Below are 12,180 nucleotides of genomic sequence, written 5' to 3' on the forward strand. Positions count from 1 at the left end.
GGTACCCTGCCTGAACCTCAGCCTCTCTTCCTTTACTCCCTGTGAGCAGTTCCTGTTGGCTGCCATCTCCCTAGGCAACCGGGCCCCTTCCTTGAGCTGCTGGTTTCTGCTGAGCTACCCAGGCTCTAAGGAGAGGGGGCCGTGCCTGCTCTGGGCCCAGTGCACACAGTGTGGCATCCTGCCCTGGTGCCACTCCCTCCTGTCACACCAGCAGCCCAGAGGAGCCTGGGTTTGGGAATGGAATTGCACATTGCTGACTTTTAACCTCTGTTTGCTTTCTTCTGGTCTTTTCTGGTTTGGGGCTGTGCGGGGGATTGAACCCAGGGCCTCGCACTTACTGGGCAAGTGCTCTACCACGGAGCCCCGGCCCCAGCCCAGGTCTAACCTCTGAAATGAGCATCTCACCTGACCTTGCAGTGTGGCCAGACTGAAGGCAGCGTGCAGCTGGAGGCAGGCGTATGTGTCTCGGCTGTCCTTTCTTGCTGTGTAAATACACACTGGGAACCTAATAAATGAGATTGATGTGTTTGGGCAGGAAGGGAAAGGTCTCGAAGACCCAGGCTAACAATTGGCGACTCGGTTTCCCCCAGTCAGGGACTCTTGTTCCATCCCCTGTACACCTCTGAGTGGCCTGGCATGCCTGCCCAGCCTGTGTTTGTCCAGTTTTGGGCTGGGTCAGTGTGACCAGAAGCCTGTGGACACTGGCCTTCATCCAGTGGCTGCCTGGCTTTGGAGTCAGCCCAGTGGAAACAGAAGTGGTTTTCCAGGCTCTGGAGTTGCCAGCTGCGGGAGCCTGGGCCTGTGGAGTGGCCTTTGCATGCCTTGGTCTCCTCGCCTGAAAGGGGGTCGATAATGGTGCCGCCCCTGTCAGTGTCATGGGAGTTAAATTACAGCAGGTGCGCAGTACTCAGAAGAGCGTCTGGTACGGGTCAGCGTGGGTACGTGTTAGCTGCTCCCATAGGAGTGAGGCTGGTGGTGCAGTTGGTGGCAGCATCAGTGGCCACCTGCCGTTGGTTGAGTTCTTGGTGTCAGATGTCACGCACTTGGCATACATTATTGAATTCAGCCCTCCCGGTGACCGTACACGAGGCGATGTTGTAAACTCTGTATTCCAGATGAGGAAACTGAGGCATGCAGGGGGCGTCACAGGGAGTCTGAAAATGGTAGAAACCAGAACCAGAACTCAGAATCAGCTCTGCTAGGGTGACCACAGATTGGGTTTGCCTAGGACTATTCCAGTGTTAGTACCGAGTGTTCCAAATTCTGGAAACCTCTCTCTTCAAGGCAAACCAGTTTGGCGGCCATGCCGGCCCTGTCTGAAAGCACTGGCTGCAATTCTGAGTCCTCCGGAACCCCTCCTTGGCTCAGGGGCTTGCTGGTGCCCACATCTGACAACTCCTTTTCCTGGCCTGACCATCGTTGCTCCCCACCACCCCCAGCCCTGACTCCGTTCTCCCCTGCAACTTCCTCTTCTCCCTCCCTCTCTAGCAGAAGGGGTCTGGGTCTTGCCTGCTGGGCTGTCTGTGCCCAGGGCGGGACCTGCTGTTGACTGGTGGGCCTTCGGCAGCGCCTCACCAGGCCTCAGTCTTCCCTTTTGCATGGGGGCTTCGGCAGCCCTACTCTCAGCTCTCTAGAGAGCTCCGGAAACCTCTTTCTTAAAAGGGATGGCAGAGGGAGCCCCTGGTCCAGCCCGGCCTGGTCAGGGCAGGGAGGATTGCACGAGCCCCTCCGGTGCATTGATGGAGTATGCTGACGAAGGAGAAAGGTCAGCAGGGGAGAGAATGGAGTTGGTGTCAGCCACGGGTAGCAGCATCCTCCCCCAGGTTGGGGCTTCCTGGGGGGAGGGACCCGTGCTCCCTAGAGTCCCGGGTCAATTCCTATTGATGCAGGCTGCTGATGCTCCAGGGAAGCTGGGCATCCAAAGCTCAGAGGACAGGGGAGAAGCCTAGGATGTCCTTGAGACCTCCCTCCCCCTACCCCATGGCCCAGTAGGGGATCTGGGCTCCTGTCCCCCTCATCACCCAACTCCTGCTGGCCATTAGGCGTTCTTGCCTTTAGATTCCTTTCCCAACCCCCCGCTGCCCTTCCTGACTCCCCACAGTCACCAGGAATAGGGTCCACATTCTGAGATTGATAGGAAGGCTCCTGTGTGCTCCGCAAGGCTGCCCAGGATGCCTGGGCTTTCCTTCCCCAAAGATGGCAGCGCGCCTGTGCTCCTGCCCACAGACCCTGGGGGTGTATTGGGCGTGGGCGCCCGAGTGCCACGACCAGCTCTGCGCTGCTGTGAGCGCTCCAGCCTCACCCGGGCTGCAGGGCCCGGGACCAGGAGGCCAACTGGAGGCACGGCCTACCCCACACCCTCCTCAGAAGTTCCTGGAAGCTGCTGGGGAATGGCTCAGTGCATCTGATGCCTCAGTTTCTGGAGCAGGGCAGGAGCCATCTGTTTCCCCAGGCATACAGAGGCTGATTGTCAGGGCTGACTGTAGGGTGCAGTGGGTAGGGACCAGACTCTGGGGTGGTAAACACAAGTGTCTACTCCTAGCACCCTCACTGACGAGCTGTGTGTCCTGGGTCAGTCATTCTGACCTCTCTGAGCCTCAGTGGGATTATCTGTGAAATGTGGGTGATGACAGTCCCTCCTTTACAAGATAGCAGGACTCAGTGAAGTGACAGTTGCAAAATATTTACAGTGTCCTAGAACATTGTAAGGATCAATAAAATCAACTCTCATCAGTCATCATCCGGACCGACAGGCACCTTATCCATGAGCTGAGGGCCATATTTCAAAGGGGTTCTTTCCCATTCTTGGAAGAGACCTTCTATTTCTGCCCACTGACCTTGGTCCTGCCCTTGCACTCCTCTCTCACACCTTCTGAGACCCCAGGAAGCCCACCCCATCCCCACGTGTGCCTTCTGTGCTGTTAATCCTGTGGCCTCCCAGCCCACATGGGTGTTTGGACCAGAGCCGGGGCCTGATAAGAGTCCGTGGGGTGTTACCGATATTCACCAAGCAAAGTCACCTCCAAAGAACAGCATAGCAGTGACCATCAGGGCCATCCACAGGCTGCTGAGGGCAATAGCACACACCCGCCTGGCCCCCTGGGGGGCAGGGGCGGGGCAGGTGGAACAGCCAGGGAGGGTGTTTGCAGGCTGCTCCTCTCCTCTGTCTGAGCTGTCTGGTCCTGTTCTGTTGCTTGGGTCCTTTCCCCACCCCCACGATTCTCTGTTAAATTGTGTTATTATATTTAAACAAATCAATTCCATTGCAGAGTTTTCCTGTCCTAATGATGAGTTTGCAGTACAAACGCCATTGATTTCTCACGGCCCTGCAAACCAGTTGATGAATAGCACCGGGCGTGTCTTTGGGGAGGCACAGAGGCAGCCTGGCCCCTGGCTTGCCCTCCCACCACCACCGCCCCACCCCATCCTCAGCTGCCTCACCTGCGAGGCTGAGGTCACGGGATAAAGGGAGCCCCCGGCGTTGGCTGAGGGTGGAATGTCATCTCGAGGGGCTTGGGCCCTGTTCTGGGGAAACAGTCGTGGTGGAGATTTATATTGATTTTGGCCCAAGGCAGGAGCGCAACTTACAGCGCGGCCGAGTGGAGCCGTGTGATCTGGGCTTCCCTTACAAGTTCAGAGCGTGTTCCCGAGAGCCACGGCCACTGACAACGCCGGCACCGTTCTTGGACCAGGCTGGGTCACGGGAGCGTTGCCTTGTTAAAGGAAGCTACCAGAGGTGTGAGGGCTGTCCCTGCCAGGAAGTGTGGCTCTTCCCTCTGGGAAATCCCGCAGTGTTGGAAGGCACCGCCCGCTGCCCCCAGGACTCTGACTTCCTTCGGATCTCCCCCTGGCTAGCTTCTCTGAGCTTTCACCCCCTGCCACTCAGGGCTGGGTGGGCTACGCTGTTCCAGGTTAGATGTGGGCACACTGAGTCCACGCAGCCACTAGAGGGAGGGCCTGCTGTGTGCCCTGGTAGAGGCGCCCCCAGCCTAAGTGTGGCCATGACTCCATCTCCCTAGCGACTCTGACTCCCGGCCTTTTTCTCATCTCCACCCACCCTGGCCTTTGGTCTGCCCAAACCAGGTCATGGCTGTCAGCTTGGAAGGACCTAGCCAGTCATCTTGCAGGGGTTTCCACTCGGCTGTCTGCAGGGACCACACCAGCTTGGGAATTGGGCTGGGGTGAGGCAAGAGGGAGTGGCGGGGACTCTGGCAAATTGGAGAGTGTCTGCCCTGCCTAGATTCCTGAAAGCTTGGCAACCCAGGCCCATAAGACCCTCTAGATGAGGTGAGGACCAATTTCCTGCCCTTCCCCTTTGTTTTGGTGACCAGAATATGTGACCCAGTGGATCTTCAAGGTCACAGCACAAGGCAGGGGTAGAGCCGAAGTTTGACACAGCACTCCTGGCGCCACTGGCTCCTGTCCTCCAGGCTTGGGGAGGCTGCTCCTAGCAATCAGGGTTGGAGGGCAGGGCAGAGGACGCTGTTCTAGGGAAGAGAGGCCCCTTACTCAGAGGACCCAGGGAACGTGCCCCTTCCCTTTGCTCCCAGAGAGGCCACCCTCCCTCCCCCCGCCCCTCCTCGCAGACAGACCTCTTGTTCCCATAATCAGGTTAGCCTCCTGCTCAGCGCTCGCTCTGCTGCGCTGGACCAGCTGCCTCTAATGGCCTGTGGACCTGTTCCTCTCTCTGGCTCTGGGGTGGGGGAGGGGGATCTAAGACAAGAACTGCGAGCGGGAGGAGGCTGCTTCGCTCCCTCCTTCAGACTTTTCTGTGACTTCTGGGATCAAATCCAACCCCCTTGCCTGGCATCCAAGACCCTGCCTCGTTCTCTGGCATCCTCAGCCCTGGAGCAGGCCTAACTGTAGTCAGTCACACAGTGCAACTGCCCTCTCCTACCTCGTCACCTACAGGTCTTCCTGCTTTCTCAGAAAACTCCTGGGCATCCTTCAAAACCCCACTGGCATCCCTTCAGGTGGGCTGTCTCCTTCCTCTCTGGGCTCTTGCCTCTGGACTCCCACCGCACTGGGTGCTCTGATGATCTGGAACTTATTCCCGCTGGGTTTAGAGCGTTATTCCTAGATCTAGTTTTCCTTGAGTTCCAGGAGGAACTCACCCTGGGGTGCAGGGCAGAGAAGTGCCCAGTGAAGCCTTAGTGCCAGCAAAAAGGAGAGAGGTGGTGACCAGGGGAGAGAAGGAGACAGACAGGAAGGAGGATAAGAACAGCTGCTCCCCACTCCTCGCAGCTCCAACCTACAGCCTGCCAGAGAGGACCGTTCCCAGCTCCTGGTGACATATGCTGGGCCTGAAATAGACACACGGGGGCCTTGACGGTGCTTTGCACGTCCCAGTGCTGAGCAGCCCCCTCCCCCTGGGCCTTGGGCACTGCGGCTCGCGCCCCTCCCAGGGCCCTGCCCCTGCCGCCAAGACCCTCCCCCGCCGTGCCAGGCCTCGCTCCTCTGTTCCTGCTAACTTTGTTTTATAAATAAATTATATAAATAGGCTCCTCCGATTCCTGGGAGCACGCAGTGTTTAAGGACTGGGGCACCGCTGCAGGCGTAATTGTACTACCGAATCCATCAGCTGCCTAATTACCATTCATTTTGCATTTATTTCTGCTAATTAAAAAGAGAGAAACTCCTAACAACTTTTACGTAAATACTATATTTGTTCTATGTAAAGATGGGATGCTAATTTGCTGGTGATTAGCTGATTATCTAATTTTATAGCTGTCACACAGGATGGCCCTGACTCCCCTTGACACCCCAGACACCACTCGAGGCCCCTGAGCAGGTGTAAGGGGAAGAGGTCACAGGGCAGTTAGAAGGCCTGTCACCAGGAGCACCCAGCTGCACCAGCGTTCAGAGCGGCTGCATGTGGTTCTGGCTCGCCCACCATTTCTGTAGTGGTGGAGAAACTGAGGCCCAGGGAGCTCCAGCAAGACAGTGGCAGAGACAACTGCCGTTGCGGTGTTTGGACTCCCGCCCCTGGGCTCACCCCGCTATCCTGTCCTCATCAGGAGGAATTTTCAGGAAGATGGCTGGGGAGCTATCAGGCCCAAACTCCAGCTCTAAGGAGGAAAGGAGGTCGCCTGGTCTGAGCCCATGACCCAGAACACACCCTCTGTGTGCCCGTCTGGAAACCTCCACCTCTTCCCGTTTCCCTGTCCAGCACCCAGACTCTGCTTCCCAGCTCCCTGACCACTCTGATTGAGGTTCTCTCTCTCTCTCTCTCTCTCTCTCTCTCTTTCCCTCTCTCTCCCCACCCCCCACCTGAACCAAGCCCTCCCCAGAAGCAGCCTGCACCCCATCTTGGCCTTGGGCAATATTGACCGCCCTGACAAGTGTGAGGATCTAAATTTCAAATTTTAATATGATGTATTTATTTTTGTGTAGATTAGAAAAAAATATATAATTAGTTCATCAAACCCCTGATTTCACAGATAATATTGCTGTAGATGAAGCTAAATAAAAGAAAGTGATTGGTTTAAAGTGATTTAAATAATGATACATAAATAATTAAGACGGAGCACAGATGTGGCTGGCAGTGGCTGGCACCTGAAGTGGGAAACACTGGAGGAGGGCCTGAGAATGAGGGCCAGGCCACAGGCTGTAGGCAGCAGAGACCTGGGGCAGGGTTGGCCAGTCCCCAGCCTGCGGGCTAGCACCACCCCATCCCCTGGCACACAGATAGTGCCCCTGGACTGTGCCTTCTCTTCCTAGTCCTGTGGCCACCAAAAGTAGCTCATAAGAGAGGCGCCCTTTTTTCCTGCCGGGGCAGTTTAAATGGGAGTCCCTGTGAAGCCATTCACCTGTACCTGGTCACTCAAGGTAGGGCAGGATCTGCCTCCCTGGTCTCCTTGGCATAGGCGGGTGAGCCACTGCCTCAGCCCCTTCTCTCTTCCTGGCCATCTGAAAATGGCCACCTCCCAAGGTAAAGAGAGGTTGAAGTGATGAGGGCAGGTGTTGTCTGCAGGAGACCAGACTGAGCTAGGGCTGCAAGTACCCAGGGATCTGGGGCCAGGGCTCCAGTTCCTTCTGCTGTCCCCGGAGCCTGAGTCTCCTCTATAGAATGACTGTAGACATTGAGCTGGTGCAAAGCACCCCAGGGAAGTGCTCCGCATGACCCACTGCCTCTGCCACCAGGGACCCCCCCCCCCCCCCCTGCTAATCGGCCCTTTTTAAAAAAATTTTTTATTTTATTTTATTTGTTTTAATTAGTTGTGCACGACAGTAGAATGCATTTATACATTTTGATAGATCATACATAAATGGAGTGTAATCTCATTTTTCTGATTACACATAATGCAGGATCACATGGGTCATGCAGTCGTACATGTACATGAGGTAATAATGTCTGTTTCTCTCTACTATGATTGGCCCTTTTATCACTCTGTACACAATCCAGGGGAGCCTGGAAGGCCACAGGGGCAGGGGCAGAGGGAAAACACAGGACAGACTCAGAGGAGGCCACAGCACCTGACCCCAGGCCGCTTGACCACCTGATCCGCCCCTCTAGAAAATCAACCTCAGACCTCACGTGGGCTCCCTGCCTGCTGGGAGGCCCTTGGAAGTCACTTCTCTCCAACCACGTTTTTTTTGTTTTGTTTTGTTTTGTTTTTACCTGAAAACGAGGAGTAAGACACATACTGTGTGACCTTCAGCACATCACCCCTCTGCCTCCAGCATTAGAGTCCCCGTGGGGCAGACTCAGACATCTCTAGGACCTGTTTCTCCCCTCCCCGTGCCAGCCAGCCCTGGGAAGCAGAGGCAGTCAGGAGGCCCCATTTTCCGCCCAGGTCTTGGTGCCCCGGGGGGTACTCGGAGCAGTTGGGTGGGATGGATGAATGAAAGGTTTCTTCAGAAGGGGACTGACTTAGCCCTTGGTTCCTGAGGTCACTGGAGTCTCTCAGGAAGACAGAACTCTTCTAGACTCTCTAGAGAGGTGGCAGAGAGTGCTGGCACCCACACCAGGCTGTCTGTCTTGGGCTGGTTTCTTGACCTCTGTTTCTACATGTGTTCAAATGGGTACAGTACCTAACTTCTAGGTTGCGATGAGATTAAAATGAATTAATTCACATGAAGTACTTAGACTGGTGCAGAGAAAGCCCCTTTAATATCAGCCCCTTAGGATATTATGATCATATCCGTTTTATCTCTGTCATGATGGTAGAGAGGTGCTCACAGGCAGCGTGTGAAGCTGGGGGGAAGCTGGGAGTCCCCGAGAGCTGAGGCAGGTTCTGGGGGGGCAGGGTTGGGGCACACAGGTGCACCCGGAGCTTTCACTACAGGCATTTTTGGCAAATTGTTTAAAGAGGGAGGCCTCATGAAATCAGGGTTCAGGACTCTAAGCCTCCTGGGATTTGTTATGACTTCTGATTCTAAACAGGTATTTGTAATTTCATATCTATATATATTTTAAGAGGATCTTCAGAATTGATAAGCTTCAGCCCCTGTTAAACCAAACCATAATCTAGGACAGCTATTCTATTTCTGTGGCTGGTCCTGTGCCTCCCACCTCAGTGGCCCCGGCCTTGGGGTTGGAGGGACCGAACTTCTCTCTCTTAGGCAGCCTCGCTACACGAAGGCTCACCCCTGAGCTGGGTCCACCCTCTCATCCTAGACTGGAGGAGGCCCTTTCGTGTACCCAGCCCTGCTCTGCCTGCCCTCTCTGGGCCCAGTGGCCTGTATGCAGGCTCTCCCGCCCTCGCCCCTCCTCTGTGTGGCCCAGTGGGTAGCGCGGGAGGCGGTTGGTGTGGGAAGCAGGCTGCTGGGCTGTGTGCCAGGCCCAGGGTTTAGGGCCAGGCAGGAGCCCAGGGCAGACCCTGCTCTCCAGGACCTGTCAGGGTTGCTGGAACCACAAGACATACCTGGAAGGAAGAGCAGGGGAGGGTGGTGTCAGACCCCATCGCTCAGGCATCTCCGAGAGGGGTGGAGAGAGTGAGGGCGTGTGAAGACTGGAGACTCAGGAGTGGCCCGTGGGAGGACAGGCCAGTGGCTGAGAGGCCCCCAGATGGGCACCGTGGCTCCTTGGTGCCTCCACTGGCAGCAAGGCCTCTCTCCACCCCAGCTCTGACAGGGACATTTATAACTCACAGCTGTGCGGTCCTGTGCCCAACTGACTGTGGTAAACCGATCTGGCTTCAGGAAGTCCCGTCCCAAGGCCTCTCCCCACCCGACCCCCACACTCAACCCTCACCTCCTGACACCCACATCCTGTGCTCAGCAGGAGGGGCGGGAAGGGCACACAGCGGGGACAGCCAGGGGCCCAGCTGGGGTCTCCTGCCTGTAGCAGCACCGGAGAGGACCTAGAGTGTCAGTGAGGCCTGAGAGCTGCGAGGACAACGAAATCATCAAGGCTGGCCCCCGAGGCACGCACAGGGACACCAAGCTCCAGAGAGGGCTGGCAGCTGCCCCGGTGTCCACAGGATCAAGGACCAAGAGCTCAGGTTGTGGGGCTCAGTGACGCGCTCTGTGCTTCCGACTCTACCTAGAGAGGGGATTGTGTTTCTAGTCCCTGTTGACTGACTCCAGCCGTGGGGGAGCCTGGTGGGAGGGCCAAGAGGGGACCAGAGACCTCAGGGAATGCTGGGAAGAGATGCCTCTGCGTCTCTGCCCTTCTCTGGAACACCCGTCCTCAGTAGGCCTTGTCCCATGTTCAAGAGGGGCTAGTCGTACTCTGACCAGTGCAGGAAAGAGAGGCCACACTAATGGCTTCCAGCACACCATGACTTTACCTCCACTGGCCCTGGTCCTGGGGCCCTGTCCGCCTGCTGCCCCTCCTCCCTGCCTCTCATTCTCCTGTCCATAGAGCAGGGTTGATACACTACAGTGAGTTTGCGAAAGCTTGGCCGAGGAAACTCTGGTCGTCTGTGAGGAGATTCTGGACTTAGGCAGTACCTGAAAGAACATACATTTTTGCTTCGTTCGTTATCTATTTATTAAGGCATATTAGAAATATGTAACTAGCATGCCGTGATCCCTGGCCACCATGGCTTTGGATAAGGCCAGATTGCAGGAGTATTGACTGAGTCATCTGCAGGTAGGCCTCGGTTCCCACCCAGAATGGCAAGGGCCATGGCAGAAGGCCTGAAGTCGTCACCAGGGCTCTTGTCTGCTTTTGACTCTGTTTCTGGCCTCCCCACCCGTGTCCAGCAAGGCAGCAACCCTCCGGGTCTGTAGGAAGGGAGAAGCAGGGCACCCGGCTGGTTTTCCCAAGGAGGCGTGCACGGTGTTCACATACGGCTCCCAGCGCCTCCGAGAGACCTGCTGAGCAATTCTTGAGGAAGGAATTCAGGAGGGGTCAAAGAGTAGCTTTGGAAGTGACTGCCGGCCTACCGTGTGAGATAATTCCCCGAAGCCAGGCCCGGTGCAGAGAGGAGACCAGGCCAGGGCTTTGTGTGCCCTGCTAAAAATACCCGACAGCTTCTCTCTGTCACCCTTCCTGGGGGCCACACAGGAAGGCCATGGCTCTCTGCTCTTCTCACCAAGAAGAGAAACAGCAGCCCAAAGGCCCCGAGCCCCAGAACAAACAAGACTCACGTGCAGGTGTATTTTTAAAATCTCACCAGGAGGATTCTTCCTCATTGGAGGCTGCTGGGTGGGAAGAGGTCACGGGTTGATCCATCAGGCATCCACAGTGGACTTAAGTGACCTCAGAGGCCATGGGGACTAGTCCAGTGTGGGATAGAGAGAGAAGGACTGGACAGCCGTCTGTGTCCCTGGCTGCTCACGCATGTCCTGTCTCTCCCCTGTATTCCCAGGAGGAAGAAGGGGCCCGTGCCTGCCGTCAGACCCATGTCACAAGGTGTGTGAGGAGAGGAGAGGAGCCACCACCCATCACTAAGCTGCCAGACCCTGAAGGTAACACCAGGTCCTCGAGACCCCAGTGCCCAGGTCATGCCGCCACAGTTCCCAGAAGCCAGGGTGGGGTGAGGTTGGGAAGTAACGGCTGGATGGGAGCTGAGGGCTGTCACCTTTCTCCCCGTTGCTCTTGACCTGACTGAAGCCTTCCCTGTCCCTCCTTGTGAAGTTTCCTTATGACCACAAAACACGCTGGGCTTCTGGGTGTCTTTAAATCAGGTGCTGGGCTCAGGCCCCCCACTTACTCTCATCTCAAGGACTGTGAATCAGGCGGATCGGTTGGTCTTTGGAGACGGGTCACGTTAGCAGCCCGGCCCAGTTTGAACTCTCAGGGTGTAGCCAGGGCCTCAGGCCTGGTGGATGGAGCATGTGGCCCCGAGGTCAGCAGCAGGTGGGGCCTGAGAGGAGGGGACTGCCAGGAGGGTGCTTCACGGCAGCACGGCTGTGCCCTCTTTTGTGACTGCATTCAGACTCCAAGCTGTCTCCCTGGCAGCCCTGGGCAAGAGTTATCTGCATGCTCAGACCATGAGACCGAGCACAGGAAGTCACTGGGTCTGCCAGGGATCACATAGCCAGCTCTGACCACACCAGAGCCGCTCGGCTTTACCCTGTTTACTGCATCTGCATCTATACTTTTACCATGCACTGGTCTGAGTCATCCTCCCTGAGAAGTCCTGCTGTAGAATCCAAGCCACCAGTAGGCTTTATTATGTGCTGTGGTGAGACTCATCCATCCATCCATCCACCCATCAGTCTTCTCCACACCTATCTGTGTATCTACCTGTTCTTTCTTCCATCTGTTCATCTATCTACTCACTGACATATCCATCCTCCCACCCACCTGTCCATCCATCCATCCATCTGTCTATCCATGCATCCCTGTACCCATCCACCCCCACCCATCCATCCATCCATCCATCCATCCATATATCCACTCACCTATCTATCCATTCAGGTACCCATCCACCACCTATCCATCTATTCACCCATCTCTCCATCCATTCTCGCACACATCTCCCCACCTATCCATCCATTAATCTGTATATCCATCTATCCATCCATCCATCCATCCTTGCACTCAACTACCTCCACCCATCCATCCATCCTTCCCCCTCCCTATCCATCCGTCTACCCATTCATCTAACCACCACTTTCTACTTAACTCATTCATCAGACACTTACAGACTTTTGCACCAGGTCAGATCTGAACTAAGGACTGGGTTTTGGAGATGAGCAGAAGCCAACTCGGGATCCCAGAACTGGACTCGCTACCACGTGGTGATGCTGAGACTGTGTAGCATCTGGGACTGTGCAGGGGAG

At 56.0% G+C, this 12,180-nt stretch overlaps 1 protein-coding gene and 1 long non-coding RNA gene across 9 annotated transcripts in view; one reads left to right on the forward strand and one right to left on the reverse strand.

Moving 5' to 3' along the window:
* The window catches only part of Zmiz1 (zinc finger MIZ-type containing 1), a 221,417-nt gene that overhangs the window by 53,358 nt on the left and 155,879 nt on the right, over positions 1 to 12,180 (forward strand). For 7 of the 8 annotated variants that reach the window (XM_047552574.1, XM_047552582.1, XM_047552580.1 and 4 more), the window contains one exon: positions 10,761 to 10,860. The exons of the other annotated variant lie outside the window; for it this stretch is intronic. The gene's annotated coding sequence lies outside the window, so the exon portion shown is untranslated. The remainder of the gene's footprint in view (positions 1 to 10,760; positions 10,861 to 12,180) is intronic. 8 annotated transcript variants of the gene reach the window in all.
* Positions 9,975 to 11,176, reverse strand: LOC124984671 (uncharacterized). Its single transcript, XR_007108737.1, has 3 exons — positions 11,106 to 11,176; positions 10,566 to 10,748; positions 9,975 to 10,173 (listed from the first exon to the last, which is right to left on the reverse strand). It is a non-coding gene; the product is annotated as an uncharacterized LOC124984671 (long non-coding RNA).

Source organism: Sciurus carolinensis, chromosome 5 (genome assembly GCF_902686445.1).
Source record: "Sciurus carolinensis chromosome 5, mSciCar1.2, whole genome shotgun sequence".
In the NCBI taxonomy this organism is placed as follows: domain Eukaryota; kingdom Metazoa; phylum Chordata; class Mammalia; order Rodentia; family Sciuridae; genus Sciurus; species Sciurus carolinensis.